Source organism: Molossus molossus, unplaced genomic scaffold (genome assembly GCF_014108415.1).
Source record: "Molossus molossus isolate mMolMol1 unplaced genomic scaffold, mMolMol1.p scaffold_m16_p_3, whole genome shotgun sequence".
Classification (NCBI taxonomy): Eukaryota; Metazoa; Chordata; class Mammalia; order Chiroptera; family Molossidae; genus Molossus; species Molossus molossus.
In genome coordinates, this window is record NW_023425366.1 from 127,276,542 (window position 1) to 127,298,951 (window position 22,410).

Consider the following 22,410-nt stretch of genomic DNA (forward strand, 5'->3'; position numbering starts at 1 on the left):
CTCCGCAGCTGCCTGCTTGGAACGTCCGGACAGGACAACAGCCGCCGCAGCATATCTGAGGGCGGGTTCATCCAGCCATTCGTTCATTCATTCACTCATTCATTCATTCATTCAGCAAATGTTTGCAATGAAGTTTTATCAAACCCACAGTTAATTTTTACCAATTAAATCACTCACTTGGAAAAATGTAAAGAAGAATAAACACAGTAGTTCAGATGGTTTCATCACCTCTGCCACTTAACGAGCACATGTGCAGGAATGAGAGACAACAAGACAACCGAGAGTTTGTGTTTCCCAGATGCTGTAAAGCTGGGTCAAGCCTAGCCAACAACCTTCTCTGAGACTCAGCCAGACACTACAGTCTTGTTCCAATAAAACTGCCTATATTCACCAAATGCCTATAGAACACCTACTACATGCCAGGCCTCCTTCTAAGAGTTGAAACACTGTCCTAAGCTGTTTCTCAGTACACTGCACTTCAGTGGGTGGCTTTCGGGGTTGCCGTGTGGCAGATGTACGTTCCCTCAAAGGTCTTCATGTCCCAATCCCAGAACCTGTGACTATGTTAAATTACATGGCAAAGCACAATGAAGGATGGAATTAAGGTTGCTACTCAGCTCTCCTTAAAATGAGGAGCGTATTCTAATCATCTGAGTGAGTCTGATGCAATACAAGGGTCCTTAAAAGTGGAAAAGGAGATCAGAGATGACAGCGTGAGAAGGGTTTTGCCCAGTATCGCTGGCTTTAAAGATGGACTAGTAAGGCCATGAGCCAAGGAATGCAGGTGGCTTCTAGAAGCTGGAAAAGCAAACTGATCTATTCTTCCCAAGAACTACAGAAGGAATTTGGCCCTTTAAGACCCATTTAACACATGACTTCAGAACCAGGCTCACCCTGCCGGCGAGCGTTGGCTCAGTCCTAACAGCTGCAGAGCACTGCATCGGACCACAGGGGGGAGTTTAAACTTGAGTTTGCCAGCTTTCTTGTAAATAAAGAAACTGCACTAGCTGTTGCAATGGTTGATTTCCTAAAACTGTCATGAATGAGGTCACAGGCAAATTATGCCGAACACCTCTTAGAGCCTTTAAACGTTTTAAAAGGTGTTTCATAAACAGCAGTGACTAAGACCCTTCTGTGTTCCCTGCCTTCTAGGGCCCATGGTGCCTGTAGCCCTGGGCCATAGTCTCTGGGGGTCCCCTACATCTTAGGATCTGATGGAGGAAGGGCAGGCCAGGCCCAGCGTGGGGAATTAACAGCCAATTTCATTGGGCTCAGAAGTCATGACTCTTGAGGACCTGTGAGTATCTGTCAGTCTACTTCTCCACATTCTTTCCACCTGTTTCTGTAGCCTCCTGAGCTATCTTCTCTGCCGGTGATGGAGCTCAGCCTTCTCCTTCTCCTGAGGATGGGCTGTGACTGGCTGGCACTCCCAGAAGCCTCGTGGGCTGGGCACCCCAGGTCGGCAAACTTCTGTGTGTGCTTCAGACACATAACCTTGAGGGCAGCAGAAACCACCATGGGATTTTTCTTGTCCTAGGACAGCAGGATCCCACAGACACCCTTGAGGCGATCCAGGGTGGCCTGGCCCCGCTTGGCCTTGGGGGACACACGCCTCCTCCCATGGGCAGAAGTGTGGTACAGGGTTGGGAAATGGTAGGGCCATGAGATGGGTTGGTGTTCATCTGCTTGCAGGGGAAGGTCAGGTCCTTCAGCTTGGTTCTGTAGAAATTGCCAGAAGTGTGGGTGACCCCACAGTGCACGGCACCACCTCCAGCCCAGTGGTACCTGCTGGGCTGTGACGGCCACTGGTGGCCCAGGAGGTGGCTTTGGCCATTGAGCGCCAGGACCTGCCCCTCCAGCACCTTAGGCAGCTGCCCCAGAAAAAAACTCGTGCTGTCTTGAGCCATTAAGTGGTGTTTATTACAGCGGCAATTAGAAACTAAAATTCCTAAGGGTGATTTTTACTATAAGTGATTTGGGCACTGACTTATTCCTGTGTTAAGATGTGATTCATCCCAGGGTGTCAGCCCCCAAGGGTACAGGAAGGAAAAGACGTAGTCCCTGCCCTCCAGGGTGTGCAGCTAACCGAGGGATAAACCTACGCACAGACAAGAGCCACCCGATGTGATGACCAGTGTCATGGACAACCACAGAGACCCGCGCCTTGACGAGTCCAGCTTAGCAGCCGCTTTGCCAGCTGCACTGCCGACCCGTCCTGACACCTTGCACACATTCCCTAATTTCTCAAACACTTAGCTTTCCGTCTGCAAAATGGGCAATAAGAGCTGGCGTTTGATAGATTGCTGTGAACCGTGCCATGCTGAGTCCCGTGCCTTGCACAGCTGTGCTCAGTACGTTGCAGTTAGACTGCGATTATTATCATTTTCTACAAGAGGGAGTGAGGCAAGAACCACCGACTTCTCAGGGAGGACCCAGACAGCAGCATCGGAGCTGGACTCTGATGGAAGAGCAGGTGGTCCTTGGGGGACGAGGGGGTCAGGGAGCAGTCCAGGCTGAGACAGCCACACGTGCAGGCAACGAGGTGTGAATAAGCACGACCTGTTTAAAGAACCACCGGGTTCTGGCCTGAGTATTAACATGGGAGGGGATTTGAGCAGTGAGCCATGAAGGCGAAAACACCAGCCCTCGATGTCATTTGAAGGATTTTATAAGGTCAGTGGCTCTCATCCTTTCAACAGCACCTGCTTTTATAACAAGTATCTTGTAACATCCCCTAAAAAAGGTTCTGAGATTTAAATGTTAAGGGTGTTTCCCCCAAACCAACGAACAATTCTCAGACACCGACAGGACGTCTAAGAATTCAACTCAATCTGACACTATCTACCCAGAGAGAGCCTCAGATTCATCAGGTTAAAGGTTCAGTCCCTCACGATTGTCTCCCCTCAACATACACACACATTCAGATGCCACTTGCAAACCCAGGTTACCTGTTCTTCTGACTAACTGGCTAAAGGTTGGAGGTTCCAATGACACGCACCCTCTCCTTGAGTTTAATTAACTTGCTAGAAGGGGTCATAGAACTCAGAGAAACATTTTCTGAGAAATAGAAGGAAAGGCATTTCTGACAAAGTAATGATGCATCAACATGAAACTGCCCCGACCCCACTGGAAGACGCCAAGCCGATGCTTCCGACAGCGTGAAAGTGTCCTGCACTTAGAAATAAGAGACGCAGAAACCTTCATATCCCAGAAGCACCGAATAAAGAGTGAACCTACAAACACAAGAATAGAGACTCGTATATACACCAAATGTTTACATTTGTAAAAGTGCTTTGCAATCTTAAATGTTATGAGGATGTCCCAAGTGCCATGGATACCATGCTCTTAAGACAGAGCCCTCTGAAAAATATTTGAGACAGCATGGGAGATAAAAAGCAGGTACATTTTTTACATTAAACATACCCCAACATGTTGTGTTTTATGTAAACTAGAGGTAGGTTCTAGCTTCAGAGAGTTAGAAGCATGTTTTGCCCACGTGAATGTTTTGTGGGACATCAGGAAGTCTGTCGCATGGGGCAGCCTGGTGCATTTCGGGGTGTCTCACTTCTCTGGCCTCCATGCACTAAATGTCAGTAGTGCCCCAAGTCACTGTGACAACCAAAAAGTGTCCCAAACATTTTCAAAGCCTCTTTGGGGGGGGGGGCGCAATGCCCCTATTGTGCCTGCTCTGGGTTAAGGAGGTGCCATCGAAGGATTTTGAACGGGGAAGTGGTCAGCTGGGGGGAGGCTTGACTAGAAGCAAGAAGGTGGGCAGGAAGGATACCGCGCTACGGCTCGTGATCACTGATGGGGGAGGGGGGTAGCAGTTTCCGGCTCTGATCAGAATGGCCCACAGGCTGAGTGGCCTGGCTGGCTGCTTGTGCAGGATGCTTCTGCTCCTGAAGTAGCTGCTCATCTTCAATGCGATTGGTCCTGGGGCCGAAGGGCGATTCCTCGTTATGCAGCAGCCCTGGCCTCCACCTTCTAGCTGCCCGCGGCAGGGACAGCCGCCAACGTGCCCTAGGTTGAGAACCTGGAGGCCTGCAAGAGGCTGATGTTCCCTTAGAGGAGGCGCCGCAGGGGGGCTGTGCAGGTGCAGCTGTGGACTCCGGGGCTGAGCCTCACTCTTGTTCTGTTGGGAGGATGCTCACAGCTCCTCAGACCTGGGACACGGTGGCCCTCTCGTGGAGGCGAAGACCCAAGCACGCATTGATCACAGCGCTTACAAGGACAGAGGGAGAAGGAGGAAAGGAGGGAGGACAAGCATCGGGCAAAGCCAGCTGAGACCCACACCCGGGTCCACTGTGGGAGCGCCTGGCAGAAGCCGGTTCCAACCCAGATCCCCGAGCCTCCATCACTGTCATCCGTGAAGTGGGAGGACTCTGGTCCGCTCAAGGCTAACCCACCAACCTGAGGCCTGGGGGGAGAAAGCGGGAAGGAGGGCGGGAGCGTCCCTGAGGGAGTGGAGGGTCTAACCAGGAAAGGTGGATTCTGGAGGCCTGGGGGGAGGAGCTGGGTGGTCCTTGAGGGTTGTCTCCAGGGGAAGACAGGTAGGTAATGTTCTTATGAACTGTGTAAGCAAGGAAGCTGTGTCCCCAGAGCTGAGACTCCGGTCCACGTGTGTCTGACATCAGAGCATTCTCAAACATTCCAACCTGCTGCTTCCAACAGTGAGGATGAGGGGCTTGGGGGCAGCTTATCAGGGGACTGGGATAGATTTTTCCAGAACCCAGCAGGTCTAAAAGGGAGAAGGGGGGAGGGGGGAAGGGGAGGAAGAAGGAAGGAGGGGCAGCAGGCTGACTTGAGAGCCAGCTCTCCCGGTCCCCAGCCCCTCCCCAGCTGCCCCTTGCTGGCCTCTGCCTGCCAGGCACCGAGAGGGGTGGGAGCAGATAAACAAGTCATTCATCACGCTCTGGGCGGTCTGGCACCATGCTAAGCTCTTCCTGAGCCCAGGAGGTGGGGGCCGGCCAGGGGCAGGAGAGACTGGCCGTATCTTCAGAGCAAGCACAGGAGCAGAGAGGTCAGAGCCCAGGGCTGCTGCCCTGGTCACACCTCACAGGCAGAGCCTGCCCTGTGCCTTCCCCAGCAAGCCGTGAGCACTCTCCTCTCCTGCGAGCCAGATGTGGGATTCGAACCCAGGCCCCAAACTGCAGCTCACTGTATCATCTAGTGCTGGTCTGTCTCCTTTTATCCTTCCCCAGGCCCTTCTCTCCTTCAGTCCTTTGCTCCCTTTCTCTGTCTCTGTCCATAGACATTTGTTAGGACCAGCTGAGTGCCCCACTCCATGCTGAGCCCTGGGGACGCAGTGAACACACACTGACTAGGTACCAGCTGTGTGCCAGGCACAGAGTGGTGAGCAAGGTGGACCTGGCCCCGTGCAGCACCGTGAATGCCCAGACCCACTGGATGAAACGACCCCAGTGCCCCCCAGCCCTTGCATCGCCCCGGGAGGGCCAGGCTGGGGTGGGCCCTGCTCCCCCTCCTTCAGGGGGTGCTCCCTGGGTGGGAGGGCAGAGTGAGGCACAGTCATGCACAGCCACCTTACAACAATGGCTTTGTTTTCAAGAACACCCTGCCTTTGCGGTCGGTCACCCATGGGCCAAAGAACAAAGGGGAGCTGGGCTTCGGGCGCTGACCCGCTCCCTTTTGGCTGGTTACATAATCTGCACCGCAGATGTGGAAATTTTCCACAGCCCGGCTGAATGGGCAGGTGGGGCGGGGCTTGGAAAGCATCCACTCGTGTGTGTGTTGTGTGTGTGTGTGTGTGTGTGTGTGTGTCCACTGGGGGGGGGGTGTCACCCATTATAACGCTTGTGCAGCTGAAACATTTCATAACGAAAATAACAGAAATGAACAAGATTTACAGCCCTTCTGTGTATTTCAATACATTCAGACACAAAGCAGTGTGAAGTGTTTGGCGAGGATGTGGGCATAGCTGCTGAGGAATGTAAGCACACGGGTGGGACAGAGACAACCTGGAGGAGGCCTGCACTGAGCCAAGAGGACAGTGAGCAGCGAGGCGCAGACTCTGCCTGCAGGCAAATACCCCCTGGAAATGGCTGAGTCACGACAGAGCGGGAGACACAGAGCGGCGTTGCCCAGTCGAGAGCCCACCTCTGCCTCTGATTCGCTCCGAGATCTTGGGCCAGTCATGTCTCTGGGGCTGTTTCCCCATCTATGAAATGGGGATAATGATCAGACGTGTGCCACGGGTTTGTTAAAAGCATGGAGCGTGTTCGTTATGTAACACAATTAGGTCCAGAATACTTGGTCTGTCCCTGTCCTTCTCATAAAACCATTTAGAAAAAGAGCATGAACTCTGTGGTCGGGAAGACCCTGCCACATACGTGTGCACCTCACTGGAGGCGCCCGGCATCCGTGACAGGTCAGGCCTGAGGAGCCCCCGTGAACGGTTATGGGAAACACTCCAGTAAAGGACGGATCCAGGCTCCTGCCCGGGCTCAACCCTTGAGCTTCTAACCACTGGTCAGCACGTGGATTGGGAGTGAACACCGCAGGGTGAAAACGAGGGCTGAGCCTCCCAGGCCGCAGCCACTCACGCCCTTTCCGGCCACCGCTGTGGCCCCTCCATGGAGGAAACGGCCCACGCTGCCGCCAGGCTTTTCCTGGTTCCGGTCCGGGATGCCCAGCAGGCTGGTGGCGAGGCAGCCAACCAGAGGAGGGTCCGCTCTGTGAGGTAGAGCAGAGCAGGCTGGCAGGGCCTAGACGCACAGGGGGAGGAACGGAAGGACCGCTCCGGCCAGCTTGACCAGTTGACACTCTGGGGCTCATCAGCAGCTGGTCTTTAGAAAAAGGCTAAGAGCCCTGGCCAGTTTGGCTCAGTGGTTAGAGCGTCGGCCTGCGGTCCGGAGAGACCCGGGTTCGGTTCCCGCTAAGGGCACGTACCTCGGTTGCAGTTTGTCCCCGGCCCTGGTTGGGTCGTGTGGGTGGCAGCCACTCGATGTGTCCCTTCACGTCGATGTTTCTCTCTCTCTCTCCCTTCCTTTCTCTCCCTCCCACTCTATCTGTACAAAAAATGGAAAAATATCCTCGGGTGAGGATAAAACAAAAACAAAACAAAAAAAAGAAAAAGGCTAAGAGAACAGATTCCAGGGGATTGGGATTGGAGCAGAGGCCAGCACCATGCCCAGCCGCTCTGGTTTTAGGAAGGATACCACAGGCATGGAGGGCAGGCCAGCTTTCTCCAGCCAGCCAGCAGGGGACCTGGGAGCTGGCTCCTCCGCCCTCCTCACCCCTCACGATTCCTGGAGAGAACAACAGTCCCAACAGCACCTTGTGAACCCAGACCTTCTATCCAAACGCCAGGGTGGCATCTTGTGGGTGCCCAGTCGGCCTTGCAGACTTAACCAGTCCACGTGATGGTGAACAGCTTCTGGTCCTGTCATCTCTCTACGTGGCAACTTCCCCACCTGTTCTTAGGTCTGAAACCCAGGCGCACCCTTAAGTCGTGCACTCATCCATTCGTCTGTCCCTTCAGCCACTCACTCGTCAGATGCTCTGTGATCACCTGCTCTGTGCCAGCCACCTTGCCGAATTCTCAGACATGCCATCAAACAGTTTAGAATGTCTCCGTCTCAATCCCAGACTCTCCTAACCCCTAATCCCATCCTATCCTACTCCCAAAGTGCAGCGTGGCTGCATCTACTCGCCGCACCTTGACCCCTCACACTGCTGTGCAGCCACCTGGGCGGAAACCCCCGTCTCGCCTCCTGACACCACTGCCCCTTCTAACCCCCCCTCCCACGGAAGCCAGAGAGACCTTCCCTGCGGGGAGCACTCCCGTGCCTGTCTGCTGCGGGCCTGCCCATCTCGCCCGGGCCTTCCTTCTATCCCTGAGCAGTATTTCATACCTCGGGGTCTTTGCTGTTCTGTTCCCTCCACCTGCCATGCTGTTCCCTACCCTCTTGGCTTGATGAACATCCTTCAGATGTCACCCTACTGTCACATCCCCAAAGAGCCTTCTCGTGACCTCAACCTAAGTTTGGTCCTTAAGTTATTTGTCCTCAGAGCCAGCATGACTTCTCCTTGCCGGCGAGTCGCACAGGACCTTTGGCTTGTGCAGCTCCCCTTACTGCCCGCCCCACTGCAGTGTAAGTGAAGACACATTGTGTCTCCAAAGCAGCGACAAAAAGAGAAACACCAGGCCCCAGTGGAGTCACTGTTGCTCAGCAGCGTCACCAAACCAGAACACCACCGGGCTGCGTGCAGTTTCAGCCTCTCCCAGGAGTGGAATTTAAACTGGTCAGTCTGGAATCCCCTGGTCAGCACTGCTGAGGTCATCTGCCCGGGTGGCCTGCTCGCCTTCGCCTGCGGACACGGTCCTGCCTGAAATCATCCACTTTTTAACTTCTTAGTCCCACCCTCTTTCTGCCTGTATGAACCTCCCACTGTGTACAAGCCCTCAGACCACGTCTGGTCGCTGGGTTCCCAGCTTATGAATCACTTAATAAAGCCGGTTAGGTCTGCAGACGGACTGGGGTGAACCTGGCCCTGTAACCGCAGGTACTCAGGAAATACTGTGAAACAGCCACTGTGGGATTTTCAGAGCCTTCGCCGTATTCCCTGGCACATCGAGACCTCCCACCAAGACACATCCCAGGAGGCCTCGGGGGAGGACACCTCTCCCACCGCTGCCCCGGACCTTGCAGCAGAACGCGTTGGAAACCAGGTGTGGGAAGCGGTCACGGGAGTTAGTCTCAGCTTTGCCCCTCTGTGGGACCTTGGGCCATTTTCTTAAAGGCTCTCAGGAGCTCTCTGTGACTCGGGGGTTGTGCCCTCACAGGGCGACTGTGCCAGCAGGCAGGCCACCCTGTGCATGTGCCTCAGGGGCCGTGGAAACGCCTTTGCTTGTGGCCAGCAGCAGCTGCGGCTGCAGTGACCTTGGCGTCCAGTGCCGCGTAGATATTTCCCTGCCTTTTCTCTCGGGGCCTCACACCTGCGGGCCGGGCCGGGATGAGGTCCCCCTTCCACTTGGCAGGTGAGGGACCTGAGGCTCAGCAGCCGGCTGGTGACTGTAAGTGGAGACAGTGGGACCCACGCCTGGTGTCGCCAGCCGTGCCCACCCTCAAGACACACCCCGTCCGTCTTGGTGACAAGGCTTCTCCGAGGACAGGAGCTATGCCTGCCACCCTGTGGCTCTCGGCTGCGGTGTTCCTGCCACCGCTGCATCCTGGCCCCAGGCCAGCTTCCCCAGTTTGCAAAATGAACATGGGGGGGGGGTCTTACCTTCCTCTGGTGCAGGGCCCCTGCTCTGGGGCCTGGGGCTCGCTTCTGCGGCAAAGGAGGCAGTGCCGGTGGGGAGGAAGGAGACGCCCTGCTCCTGTCGCTGGGGCCAGAACTCGGAGGACACTGGCCGCCCTCCCTCACGAACTGCCTGCTGCTGCGGAGAGAACCTTCTTGCAGGTCAAACTCCAAATTCCAGGCTGCAGTTGAGATTAGAAAAAGTGAGAATGATCTTTCCCGGGACAGGGAGAGACGGCCCAGCCCAAACCCTTGAACTGGACCTCGAAGCCAGCCCAGAGGGAAGCGGCATGCCCTCGGGGCCTCGCCTGAGGGAGGGTGGGAGGGCACACCTGCCTCCACGGCCGCTCTTCCACTGGCCCGCCTGCGTTCGGACGGCTCGGGACAGCCGGAGGAGGGGGAGCGCAGATGCTGGCGGGGGAGCAAGGGACAGAGGAAATCCCAGGAGAGCCCTCCAGCGCGGCCCCGCCGCCTCCGCGGCAGTGACAGTGGCCTTCTTTGTTCAGCCCCTTTCCGTGTGCTCTCCAGACCAAGGCAGGGCAGGGACGGGCATCTGGGGTCCCGAGCAGCTGTCAGGAGCACCAAGCCACGGCCGGAGCCCCGGCTGGCCCAGGACACCAGGACAGGCAGGGGCAGAGCAAGGCTTTTGCTGGACACTCAGGGCATTCAAATAGCATTTGCAAAAAAAGAGGCTTTAAACAAGGCTCCGGATCTCCCACTTTGATAGAATAATCTGAAGACATGGCCACACCAGGCCCTCATGGCCACAGGACAGCCCCTGCTGGAGCAGAGTTGTGGTCACTGACCTGACCTGCTGGGCCCCGGCTGCAGCGCGGGACAGAGGGACTCGGCGGGACGGCGGCAGTGAACATGCACAGGCTGTTCGATCTGCTCCCCCGGCCTTCCCAGTCACCCCGAAGACAGATCGGTCCTTGGCTCCATCTCACCGATGAGAAAACTCGCCCAAGGTCACCAAGCCAGTAAGTGGAAGAGCCAGGATTTGGACCCAGAGATGTGTCCAGTGGACGAGGACAGCCTGGTTGCACAAAAACTTGGCAATTAAATTGATACCAGCATGAACGGCGCCTGCAGGGGAGAGGCTGCCGGCCGAGAAGGGAGACTGGGTCACACAGATGGACAGAGGGCGGCAGACAGACAGCAGGCAGTGGGTGGCCTGATTCTGTGACCAGCCTCCAAAGACACAAGCCCAGGGAGCAGAGGGAGGGCTTGCCCACCCGGGGTCCGGCCCTGAGTCGTCAGGCCTGTCTGGGGAACGGTGCCCACCTGGGGTCCGGCCCTGTCTGGGGAACGGTGGGCATGTTCCAGGGTCGCGGTGCCCACCCGGGGTCTGGCCCGTCTGGGGAACGGTGGGCATGTCCCAGGGCCGCGGTGCCCACCCGGGGTCCGGCCCTGTCTGGGGAACGGTGGGCATGTTCCAGGGTCGCGGTGTCCACCCGGGGTCCGGCCCGTCTGGGGAACAGTGGGCATGCAGGGCCGCGGTGCCCAACCGGGGTCTGGCCCGTCTGGGGAACGGTGGGCATGTCCCAGGGTGGCAGCGCCCAGACAAGGGCAGGCAGACGAGTGGGGCAGGCCAGGCAGGGCTGTGGCCGACTGGCGAGCACACGGCCCCGCTGAAGAAGACAGCCATCACTCAGCTCCAACTGGGGGACCCGGGGCTAGTGGGGCCAGATCGTGTGACTGTTGTAGCAGAATGGAAGTCCCGGATGTTGTGTAATATCTCATGATTATAACCCGGTAGGACCAGATGTGCCCCGTGGCGCTGGCTTGTTACCGCCCACAGCTCCTCTGCTTGTTCCGCTCGCGCCCCCTCTGGTGTGTAAAGCACAGCAGACGGTGCGATCTTTGGGGACCTTTTCGGAAGTTTCCCATAAAGTTAGCACCTGCCTACCCAGGGGCCCAGCAATTCCGCTCCCAGGTGTTTCTCACGAGGACTGAAGTCACCTTCCTGCACAGACAGGTGCACAGGTGTCCCCGCAGCCCACAGCCTCTGTGCCCGCAGACCCAGGGAGGACCTGCCCCCGGGCAGAGGGAGGGAAATGCCCGGGAAAGAAGCTGCCACCTGCCTGGCAAGCACAGGGTTTGTGACGGGTAGCTCCCGCACGCCTTGGGCACGGCAAGAAGCAGCCATGCTCCAGGCCACGTCCCAGGTGTCAGTAACACAGAACAGGGTTGGGCAGGCTAGTTCCTGGTCCGGGAAGATGCCCGACATGCTTGCCCAGGTCAGGACATGGCCTGGTCCAGGACCCAGCACACAGGGGCACAGGAGGGTGCTGGTTTACGTCGGGGGCATCAGGCTGTCTATTATTATGCTATAAAGTGATGTTTGGACCTCACCTAAGGACGGGGCTGGTTGCTTGGAGAACCAACCATGTGGCTCCAGGGGGTTTGCTATCTCACCCCCAACCTGCAGGAAGGAAAGAGGGGCTGGAGGTTGAATCAATCACCCTTGGCCAATAAATTCATCTATTGTGACTAATGAAGTATCTGTGAACACCCAAAAGGAAGGGGTCTGAGAGCTTCCAGGTTGGTGAACACAAGGTTTAGGGAGAGGGACACCCCAGAGAGGGCATGGCCGCTCCGGCCCCTCCCCTAGGCCTCCCTGCTGGCTGTTCCCGAGTCCGTCTGTCCTTCCACAGTAAAGGGTGATCTAGTGAGTCGACGCTGCTCCGAGTTCTGCGAGCCACTCTGGCAAATCCCCGGCGGGCTGAGCTCCACAGGGGGCTGCGATTCCTGCTGAATTTTCCAGTCCTTCCTGAACACACCTTCACCCATCCACAGCATGACGCTGGTGCTCAGGGGGACGGCCAAGAGCACGCCCCCAGCCCTGAGCAGGTAAGCCTTCCCAGCCAGCCGGCAGGGGCGGGACAGGAAGCAGTCCGGGACGCAGTGACTCAGCCCTGGGGGCCCGCTGTGCAGGGAATACAGGAGGGTGGACGGGCAGGGGAGCACCTGCCTGCGGGAGGCGCTCCGGTCAACCTGATTCCTTCCTTCTTCCAGAAACGAGTCCCCATCAACCACAGCTGCCTGCTTTGAATTTAGTCGCTACTGAGACTCTCAAGCCTTATTCTTTCTCTTTATGATGGTTTCAACGACAAAAAGCTGTACTTTTTTTCTCCTTTTTTTTGTTCTTTGTTTTGTTTGTTCCCCGCTCCCAGAGTCACGGTGCTCACAAACCCAGGGCCTTTCCCCGCAGCCGCACGGACGAGGGCAGAACGACAGGCAGCTGTCCTGGTTCGGCCTCTGCTCCCTGCTCCCTGGGCGCAGGACTCCCGTGCTCTGGGTGCCCGCGGCCCCTGAAAGAGGGGTGTCCTCATAATAGTACCGAGCTGGTTCATCGGGGGAACGCAGTGAAATAATACGCACAATATTCGTCATAATTCTAAGAGGTCATCCTTCTTTCATTATTTCACGAGTATCCAGTGCAATTTTGCAGAGACTGGATCACAGAGCATCATCACGGAGCCAAGGCAGAAGCAGGGGTGAGACCCTGGCTGTCTTCTAGTGAACCGCACATGAAAGAGGTTTGCAAATATGTGAGAGAGTGTCACTCTCCTCACTAAATCTTTTAGGAAAATAGGTTGTTTTCCATAAAAATGTCATGTATTTAACATGCAATAGGTCATCGTTCTTTTAAAATGAACTAATACATATTGTTAACAGTTTCTTCATTTACATGTCTGATTTGGTAAATATCTATAGTAGAGCCTCCTTGTAAAGGGTTCTTGAGACCAAACAGCTGCTCTGTGACCAGCTTGATGCAAGCCTGGCACCTGGGGACACTCCGTGCATGTGCCATCTAGTCTAAGCCACGCAGCGTGCTCGGAGGTGTGTTCTGGCGGAAGCTGACCCTGCCAGGGAAGCCCATCTGCGGGGTCGGGGCTGCGGGAGAAAGGGGTCGTAACTCAGCAGGCCCTCCGGTCAGTGCCCAGTGGGCTGCTGAGTCAAAAGGACTCCGTTTCAATTAATCACTAAACACTTCAACAGCAGGTCATCCGTGACAAAGAGCTGAAGTTTGGAGTGTGACTTCCACACACTGGAAGATTATTAGAGTGGGGCAGAAAGCCAGGGAAGCCAGCGTGGCCCAAACTGCCGCCCGTGCCTGGGTTCCCAGGGGCCTCCTGCCGGCGGCTCCGGCCGTGTTGGGTTAGGTCCTGGCTGGACTAACTTGGTGGCTTTTATGAAGTTACTTCACTCCCTGGGCCTCGGTCGGCCCATCTGTCGGTGTTGGGCTGCTGCACAGACCACATGCAAGGGCTGGTCTCTGTTTCCTCTGCACCGACCCTGGCCAGCCCCGCGTGTGGCCAGCACCGCTCCGGGCCCAGGAGGGGATGTGGTCAGTAAGCAACTCCTCCTCACTTGCCGAGGAGGGACCACCACTCACCCCCCTTCCGGCCTCGGGAACCACGAGTGGGAGGCAGCGTTACTGCCGACAGCCGGGGTTCTGGTCCAGCCGACGGGCCGCCGCCTGGAGCCCGGGAACTGAGCCGGCGACAGACAGCGCTCCTTCCCTAAGCCCTGCCTTGTGGTCCCTGGTTTCACCCAGGGCATCTGAGAGGAGAGCATCCGCCCATGACCAGGCCGGGTGAGCTTGGCCATTGGGACCTGCTGACTGTCAGGGAGGACGCACCTCGTCTTGTCTCAGCACGGGACACGTACACATCCGCGTCCTTGGTCTCTGGAAGAACAGCACAGGCTCCGGATTCTGCAGTTAGACTCCATGAGCTGTGACCCTGAGCAGGTCAGTCACTTCTCTGAAACTGCTCCATCACCAGTCAGATGAGGGAGCAACAACCTCCGCCCCACACGAGATCCTCCCCGTGAGCTTTGAGTTCAGTATTGTAAATGCTCAGTGAGCGGTCCTCTTTTTTTTATCCTCACCCGAGGACATTTTTCGATATTTTGTTCAGATAGAGTGGGAGGGAGGGAGAGAGAGAGAGAGAAACATCGATGTGAAGGGACACATTGAGAGGTCGCCACCCGCACGACCAACCAGGGCCAGGGACAAACTGCAACCGAGGTCCGTGCCCTTAGCGGGAACCGAACCCGGATCTCTCCAGACCGCAGGCCGACGTTCTAACTGCTGAGCCAAACCGGCCAGGGCGGGTCCTCTTGTCTGAGTGACAATTTTCAATGTTTCTGGTGGACTGTCTCATACATTTCCTGTTGTTCTGAATCTTGATTCAATAGTGGCATCTAGCAGGTGTTTTGCCCAGCTGGTGATCACCCCCAAATTAAGAACATCTGTTTCCAGTCCCAGGCCCCTCCCTGCTGCACCCAGGCATAGCCCACAGCGAGCTGGAATAAGACGGAGGTGGGATCCATTGGACACGGAAATGTCACTGCCCTCGCGGTGCCTGCTGACATCCTGACTGAGCCTGAGCCTTAATGTGAGCCTGACCCAAAGAAGAAACCGTCCCAAATGTTTCCAGGTCACACATTACATCATTGTGTCGAGGAGGAGGAAACCCTCCTCCATCTTTCATGATTGTGGGGCTGGTATAATCATGAGATCTACATGAGTCCCATTAGCAGGAGAAAATAGCCAAATTTTATTACATATGTAAGCATGGGAACCCCACATACATGAGAGGTTCAGAGACAGAAAGGGAAAATGAGGTATATAATCACATTCTGAGCTACGGATGAAGTAAGGCGCCCGGGCCTTCAGAGGGGAGGGGGCTCGTTGCAGGACGATAAGAGGAGCAAATGTTGCCCAGGCCCGTTTTGCTCAGCGGTTAGAGCGTCGTCCTGAGAGACCCGGGTTCGGTTTCCGCTAAGGGCACGTACCTCAGTTGCAGTTTGTTCCTGGCCCTGGTTGGGTTGTGTGGGTGGCAGCCACTCGATGTGTCCCTTTCACGTCGATGTTTCTCTCTCTCTCCCCCTCCCACTCTATCTGAACAAAATATGGAAAAATGTCCTTGGGTGAGGATAAAAAAAAAAAAGAAGAGCAGATGTTCAGTGATTAGATGTTTGCCCTGCCCTATAGACGAGAGATCATAAAACATTATCTCTGGTGATAAGTCTTGTTATGGACAAGGCCCCAAATTTATATTCTTTAAGACAGAGGTAAAAGTTTCTCATGAGCCCGCAGAGTCTCAACTGCCTTCAGCTCAAAATAATTCCCACGACAAGGTCGCGCATCTTGGACAGACTGTTCTGTCCCCTTCAGCCCCGCCTCGGAGACCCCGGGGAGTGTTACGGTCCAGCAGTCGGGTGCTGGCCGGTCCCACATCTCGAGAAGGTCGGCTCAGCTGACTACCGCCTCTCCGGCCTGGGGCAGGGGCGCGGGGGCCCCAGGCAGGCCTGCGGCAGGAGCAGTGAGGCAGCCAAGGGGCAGCTCGGTGGAAACTAATGGCAGGAGTGGTTCCTCACTGGAGCGGACTGTAACCCAGCTCCTGAGCGCAGCAGGCGGCCAGTCCAGAGCTCCGACGTCTCACTCGAAGCCTCTTCGGACGCAGTGAGAACAGCGGGCGCTGACGGCTCCTGGTTGGAAGTTTGAGCGCCTGGAGCGCGCGCAGCGCAGCGCAGCAGCAGCTGGGATCCTGCCGTTCACATCGAGCCGCCCACGCTGCGCTGTGGCCTGGGGAGAAGTGCCTTTGAGTTCCCAGTGACTCTGGTTCCAGGGGTTTGGGGAGGCTCAGCCGGGCAGTGGAGGGAACAGAGGGATTCAAGATGCAGCCCAGTTTCCAACAAGACGCGAACAGCGCAGGAATCTACTGTCCACAGAGGTGTTGTGTTACTGAACCATAATTTTTCTCTCTAAAACCACCCTCGTTTTTTCCAAAGATAGCCAAATTAAGACTAGTTTATTTGCTAAGTGAATCTAGTTTCAATAAGTTTGGACTGGTTATTGGTTTTAAGTCCAGCAGGAATAGTCATTAAACATATAAGCTCTTCTAACTTTGCTTTGTTGAAATGTTCATAAGAAACCTTTAAGTTGAACTTTAAGAGGCCTCTTGAGGTAAGCAAAGCCAAGGCAAGGACTTGCCATCAGATTTTGGGAGAGTTCGTCTCTTCTCAAGGTCCCCCAAACATCCTGAGGTTTCTGCACCTGCCGGGAAGGCTGCTGAGACCCTGCACGCACACTAGCGAGCCCGGTTTTCCCGGGGCCTGTGTTGGCTTCCGAACGTCAATCTTCCTTAAAGCTATCTGGTCACCTGTGAATCTGTGCATGTCTCTCTCAAGTGTAAGCCTTGGTAATAAAACCAGTTTCCAATTCTGTCCTGTTCCAAAGAGGACAGATTTTTACTGAACTTACGCAGGTACCAATATTGCCATGAAAATACTTACTAAGAGTTTCCAAATTTTGGAGGGATCAAACAGAGAGAAAAAGACAAATATTTCAAGCCTGCTTACAAAGGTATAATTTACCAAAGGGCTTAACTCATAGCTAGATTAAGAGAAAAAATTTTTTTCTTATATCTGGAAAACAAAAAATTAAAGAACCAGCAATATTTCAAACAAAAAGTCATGAATTGTAATAATCTTCATCAGCTCATTCAGCCCCATGTAATTAAGACTTTTTCTGCTTGAATCTAGTTTTCCATTAGTTCTCTTGACCTTGCCTGATCGTTGAGGGTGATAGGGTCAGCGATAATTCCAGGAAGTTTGCAAGGCTCACATGATTTGCTCAGTGAACTGGATGCCTCTATTACTCAAGATTGAGGTACGTATACCCTACATGGTGGTGAACACATTTCTAACACTTTCTTTGTCACTGTGAGGGTATCAGCCTTGGGACAGGGGAAGACTTCAACCCATCTGAAAAACATACGACGAGAACACATTGATAACCATGCTAAGTGGCAGCTGAATCAAGTTCAGCTTAAATGTGCTGCGGTGGATGAAGGAAGGCAATTTGCCAGGGAGCCTGGAAGAACCAAACAGCTGTCTCGGGTTGTCCATCCCCCAAGACAGCTATTTATGGCTATAAATTTATTTATTTTTTAGCCATTGTTTGCCCATTCAATACACCCTGCAAGATTGTCCTCCCCTACTTTATAATTCTTCCGCTGTGATTTGACATATGAAATAAGCCTAATTAGTTTAGCATTTCTCTTTCTTAAACAGAGAAAACAAGTCTGTTGAGGTGTTCCAGGGGACCCTCTGGAATACCTCAAAGTTATTCCTAAGTCAAGAAAAAGAGTATTTATAATTTGAATTTGGGGAAGGTTGTCAAAATATATCAAAAGGGTTGGAAATTTAATGAAATAGAATCATATGTCATTATGAAACAATACTTAATTATCCATTTAACCAAAGTGAGAATAAAGATTTCAAGGACAAATACAGAAGGTTGCATAATAGTTAGCAAAACTTTAGCAATTTATATTGAGAAGATTCCGTTTTCCCAAGCAATCAAGGACCTGATTAAGACAACATAAAACACAGGAAAGTTTTGACAAAATATAGAATCTTTGCTTTTTAAGTAGAAAACTTTCACAACAGCATAATAGGGGTGGACCAGTGGTACAGGAAAACTTTGTCCTTTTACAGAGAGAGAAATCAAATTCCAATTTTACACCAGTGTACTTTGGATATTAAAACTCTTTTTAATTCATTTTCATTTTAGCCAGCTTGATCACACAAAGTAAAGTTCTCTTTCAAGATTCCCCTTTCACAAACCTTCTTTTGCTGAAAACATATATTGATTCCTTCCATATTAATTAGATTCTTAACCTTTAAAATCTTTAATTTCTAGTGAAAACTAAAAAGTAATCAATTGTGAAATGTTTGCTGTACCAGTATTCTTTATTAACAAATTTATGAGCAAATTTATAACTTCTAGAAATATATATTTCCTCATAGCACAAAAATTTTTATGTAGCACAAGACATGTATACAAACAGACCTAAATATCTTCAGTTCCTCTATAAGAAGAAGCAAAAAAGTAGATAAACATATTTATTAATATTTTTTATTAATCTTATTTGGAATTTATCAAACTTTTACACTTCACAGCACATAAACTAATTACTAAAATTCTGCACCACACCAAAAACATATTACAGCTTTTGCCAATCTGACAAAAAAAAAAAAAAAGAAAGGTATAATTTTGATTCATTCGCACAGGATGGCTACTGTGTTGGCTGTTGTCATTTTTTAATTTGACAATCTAAGGGAAAAGCGGTCAGTGTCCCTGACTAAATAGTCAGGTATTGCATGTTTCAGAAAATCTTCTAGCATATCCTGGCCAGTGTGGCTCAGGTGGTTGGAACTTCGTCCCTACACTGAAGATTTGTAGGTTTAATTCCTGGTCAGGGCACATACCCAGGTATCATGTTTGAGCCCTGGTTGGGGTATGTAAGGGAGGCAATGGATTGATGTTTCTCTCACATCAATGTTTTTCTCTTTCTCCCTCTCCCTTCTTCTCTCTCTAAAATCAATGAAAAAAAACACACACACAGCCCTGGCCAGTTTGGCTCAGTGGTTGAGCGTCGGCCTGAGGGCCAGAGGGTCCCAGGTTCGGTTCCTGCTAGGGGCACGTACCACCAAAAACCACACACACAGCCCTGGCCGGTTTGGCTCAGCGGTTAGAGCATCCGCCTGCGGTCCGGAGAGACCCGGGTTTGGTTCCCACTAAGGGCATGTACATCGGTTGCAGTTTGTCCCCGGCCCTGGTTGGTCGTGCGGGTGGCAGCCACTCAATGTGTCCCTTTCACGTCGATGTTTCCCTCTCTCTCTCTTCCTCTCTCTCCTTCCCACTCTATCTGTACAAGAAATGGAAAGGTGTCCTCAGGCGAGGATAAAAAAAAAAAAAAAAAAAAACACACACACAGCCTTGCCAGTGTGGCTCCTGGTTGAGCGTCGACCCATGCACCAAGAGGTTGCCGGTTTGATTCCCGGTCAGGGCACATGTCCAGGTTGTGGGCCCGATCCCCAGTGGGGTGCGTATAGGAGGCATCTAATCGATGTTCTCTTTCATCGATGTTTCTATCTCTCTCCCCCTCTCCCTTCCTCTCTCTCTAAAATTAATAAAGAAAAAAATATTTAAAAAACACACACATACCCTCATTAAGGATTAAAATAATTTTTTTTTGTGGTATACTGGTTGAAAATCACTGATGTAGACATTAAACTTGACTTATTGTTTAACTTAGCCAAATTCTAAGGTTTCAAGTTACCAAAATGATTTAGGAAATCCTGTTTAAGTACACATACAATGTAATTATTACTAAAGAGTTCATCTAAAAAAACTCTTTTTATCCTACTTACATTTATTTAATTCACTTGCTCTTAACAATTATGTTTAGATTATTTATGAAAATTTTATCATATTGCGTTATTTTTATTGCTGACTAGAAGGTCTGAGCCGGTGGAGATCACATCCACGTGCTAGGCCAGTGCAGAGCAAAAAGGCTCTATTACACGCGCCTGGGTGCAGGCGGGCCGAGCCGAGAGAAGCTCAGCATCGAATTTTTTTGTTCTGTGCCTCATAGAGATACAAACCACAGAAACTACAAAACAAAAAACTACATTAAAAAACAACCCACAGCCCTGGCCGGTTTGGCTCAGCGGTTAGAGCGTCGGCCTGCGGTCCGGAGAGACCTGGGTTCGGTTCCCGCTAAGGGCATGTACCTCGGTTGCAGTTTGTCCCCGGCCCTGGTTGGTCGTGCGGGTGGCAGCCACTCGATGTGTCCCTTTCACATCGATGTTTCTCTCTCTCTCTCTCTCCCTCCTGCTCTATCTGAACAAAGAATGAAAAAGTGTCCTCGGGTGAGGATAATAAAAAAATAAAAAGAAAAAAAAATAAAAAGAAAAAACAACCCACATTCTCTTGGCGCTGCTTTTTGGTGCAGGGCTGACACAAGCTGTCTCAGGGGTAAGGGAGGAGTCTGCTTCAGCAGAGGTCAGGGCCATTGTTAATCTCTTTCTTTTTTATGGTCCCTCCGAGTTCTCCAAGGCCACCATTAACTCCTTATCTTCGCGGTTCCTTTGGGTTTCAGTCTCAGGGTTTTGTTTTTGTTTTTGTTTTTGTTTTTAACTGTCCAGGTGTTTATGTGCAGGAATAACTGGTCAGAATGGAGTTTAATTTTGTTCAAACATTATTAACCCTTTCACTGACAAATTTTGCAACAAAGAAAACATGAACTTACTGGACTAGTGGACCCAGGAGGATAAAGTTGTTCATCTGCATTATGTTCAATGTCGATAACTCTAAAGGTTAGTTTTCAACTAAACGAACACACTTAAAATAGCTTTTATTAATTAAAGATTACCTTAGGTCACATGACTTGAAAAAACATTTAGGTTGGTCTCTTATCTTTCATAGAGTTTAGAATATCTCATTTTTATAAAGGCTTTATTCAAATCAATTAAATTTTTTAAAATATGTTTTTATCAATTTTTTAGAGAAAGAGGAAGGGAGAGAGCGATAGAAACATTGATGTGAGAGAGAAACATCAATCAGCCACCTCCTGCACGCCTTCTACTGGGGATCAAACCTGCAACCCTGGGCATGTGTCCTGACTGGGAATTGAACTAGGACGTCTCAGTCCAGGGGATGACCCTCAATCCACTGAGCTAGGTGAAATCAATTAATTATAATTTACTAAATTAATTTTAACAATACCATCCAGAGATAGAAAAACATCTCACATTTGTAACACAAATGGACACACACACAGATAGAGCCCTTCTAGCCATGAGACAGGTACAATAATGCAAAACCCACTAGTTATGAAAGAACTAGTTGGATCCAAACTGTGTTTCTGGCAGATGGAATAAGTTAAGGTTAGCTGCTTAGATGGTTAAAGCTATTTCTTATTAATATTTACAAAGAAGGCAATCTTATGGAAGTTGTGGCTAGATTTGGGACCAGGGTGCTTCTACATCTATTTGTACTATTAGAAATACTTTTCCTCCCCCCCTTCCATCTTAGGAATTGAGGGTGGTAAAGGTAGGTGGGCTCTGAACTGCTTTTGGGTGGTGTGCTGGCCTGCTCACATCACCTCACCCTGATTAAATCACACAAAAGACCAACTGTGAAGCTCTCAGAGGCAAACTGAGGAAGCACCAGCTAACGTGTCCTCCTCTAAGCGAATGTGTCCTCTAAGCAAATTTGTCCTCTAAGCAAATTTGTTACTTTTTAGACCTTAGAAAATAGAGTGAATAGGAGGACAGCCCTGACCATAGATGTGGGCTGATGCAGCTCCCTCCCGTCTCCACTCCCTCCCGCTCATCGCCAACTGCCTCCGCTTCTGTACATGCTCGCTCTCCCCCAAGGCCAACAAGAAAGGCCAGTTGCTGAAATTTGTAACAAGGCCTCTACAAAATAAAAATGTAGCTGAAAGTCAGGGCTGGTTTCTGAGGACTCAGGATCAGTTTCCGGCTGGCTTTGGTCTCTATTTGGTTTTAATTTGGCTCTGGTGGTGTCTCACGCAACAACATTTGGAGGCCCCAGTGAGATCCTACCCTTACGGGGAAGCCCCAGACTGGACCACTAGACCAGCTATCAAAGCGGCAAGGGGAGGCTAGTCTAGGGGAAGGCCTCGGAGGGATGTTCCTCTGCCTCAAGATTAGGCCTGTCCTCCCAGTTTCCCTAGCCTGGTCTCAAATTCTGCTCTAACTTGAATTCTGAGAGAGCGTCTGGACTCATCTGAGTCATCTGGAATCTCACCAGTGACTACTGTTTTCTGTTTTCTGGTAGGCACCTTTCAATGGCAAGGGGGAAGGCTGGACACGGCATTACTTCCCCAGCCAGGTTTCCTAGTGAGACGTGACAGGAAACTTCAGTTGCAGTGAAACGTTGCAGAAACTTCAGTTTCAGTCAGTCCTGTCTACGGTTTTTGGTTTCAGTAATTTTAGTTTCAGTAACTTCAGTTTCAGTCTATCCTGTTTGTGTTTTTTGGTTTCAGTAACTTCAGTTTCAATCCTGTTTGTTTATTGGTTTTTGTTTATTTGTTTGTTTGTTTGTTTATTGGCCCTCCTGATTGTCTGTTATTGTCTGGTCACACTTCCCTTTGTTGTCATGGGCCAAAGTCAATCTGATAGAAAAACTCCATTGCAATGCCTATTGGATAATTTTAAAGATTTCAAAACTTGGGCAAAAAGCTACAATGTCCCGATAAGCTCAGGGACCTTATGGACCCTATGCAAACTTGAATGGCCTACCTATGGGGTTAATGG